The sequence below is a fragment of the Dasypus novemcinctus genome, chromosome 29 (assembly GCF_030445035.2).
Source record: "Dasypus novemcinctus isolate mDasNov1 chromosome 29, mDasNov1.1.hap2, whole genome shotgun sequence".
NCBI lineage: Eukaryota > Metazoa > Chordata > Mammalia > Cingulata > Dasypodidae > Dasypus > Dasypus novemcinctus.
In genome coordinates, this window is record NC_080701.1 from 14,294,172 (window position 1) to 14,296,197 (window position 2,026).

Sequence of the window (2,026 nt, forward strand, 5' to 3'; positions counted from 1 at the left end):
CTGGACTAAGGTGATGGCAGTGGAGGGGCTGAAAAGTGTTCATGTTCCCATTGGCTGTGGGATGTTAGGTGGAGAGAAGTGTCAAGGATGACCTCAAGGTTTTTGGCGTGTGGGAAACAGACCTTGCTTCTCTAGAGTTGGTGAAGCCTGGCAGAGGACTGAGCTTGCGGGCTTCCGATAACTTTCTCTGGCTTGCTTCCTACAACCACGCTGTGTTCCCTGCTCTTTCAAGAACACAGTAGGCATGCTCCTACCGCAGGGCCTTTGCATTTGTTCTTCTTTATGCCTGGCAGGGTCTTGCCTCAGATATCCGCCTGGGTCCCTTTTCCAATTCCATCATGACTCTGCTCAGAGAGGACATTCCTTCCCCTGCTGGAATCCTCCTCCCAATGCTACTACCTTCCACTGATGCTCACGGTCCCCTTTCCTTGCCTTTTTTCATTTTTAGTCTGTAGGTTGCCTCTCTCTGTATACAAATCACATGCTTTACTTAGTATTATTTACATCCTCCTATCAGAGTTTTTTGGTCTATTTTATTTGTAGCTATATCTCCAACACACAGAATGTTGTAAAGATCTTTCTGAAATCAGGGTAAAGGATGAGTTCATAAACAAGCTGTAAAAAGTGTAAAGTACAGGAAGTGGCTGTGGCTCACTCAGTTGGGCTCCTGTCTACCATATGGGAGGCCCTGGGTTCGCATCCTGGGCCTCCTTGTGAAGGCAAGCTGTGAGAGCTGACAGCCCGAGTGCTGCGGAGAGCTGACATAGCAAGATGAGGGAGACAAGCAGACACAGAAAAAAAACACACAGTGAATGGTCACAGAGAATAAACAGCCAAAAAAAAAAAAAATAATAAATAAATCTTTTTTAAAAAAAGTGTCAAGTGTAAAGGGAAAGGTGGATTCATTTGAATACATAAAATATATTAACATTAAAAAAAAATAAAAGACCCAATAAGGAAACTGAGTGGAAAGACCACAAAAAGGGAGGAGAAATGTGTAATATATTTAACTTACAAAGGATTACTATCCAGAATAAAGAGGGAACTCCTAAAAATCACTAATAAAATAACAAATGACCTAAAAAAAAATGCAAAACAGACTTCAACAGGCACTTTTCAGAAAATATATCCCAATGACCAATAATCATAGGAAAAAATGCTTACCATTAGTAATCAGGGAAATGACAAATGAAACCTCGCTGAGATATCATTTCTCACACAATATTAGCAAAAATCTAAAAATTCTGACAGTATTAAGTTTGGAGCAGGATGAGTAAAACACTGCTTTTGTGAGTGATCCTATCACTTTGGAAATAATTTGGTATTACCTATAGAATTTGAAGATGTGTGTCTTCACAGACTTGCAACTCCAATCCCATGTTTATACTGAAGAGGACCTTCTGCACATGAATGTAAGACACATGTACAAGAATGTTCCTAGAATGATTGTAATGGCAAAACCCTGAAAAAACAAATGTCCACCAACATTAGGATAAGTAGATGGATAGTTCGAGATAGAGAGATGAGTGTTCTACAGCTTAAAATAAATGAAGTACAGGAATACTCATCAGCATAGATGAATCTTGAAAATAAAAGGTTGGCAAAAGAAAAAAAGAGCTAGAAGAAGTACCCATGTAAATTATGCCATTAATATAAGGCAAACCCAGCAATAGATTGTGTTGAAATGCATTCAGATATGGTAAAACTATAAAGACTATCAGGAGAATGATAAAAACAAACTCAGGGGAAGCAGATGTGGCTCAACTGATAGAGCTTCTACCTATCATATAGGAGGTCCAGGATTCGATACCCAGGATCTCCTTGCCTGTGTGATGAGCTGGCCCACATGGAGTGCTATTGTGTGCAAGGAGTGTAACCCCACACGGGGTGTACCCCACACAAGCAATGCAGCCTGCCCAGGAGTGCTACCGCCCACATGGAGAGCTGACACAGCAAAAAAAAGACACAGAGAAGAAACAATATGAGCCACAGTGAACTAGGGAGCTGAGCTGGAGCAAGAGAATGA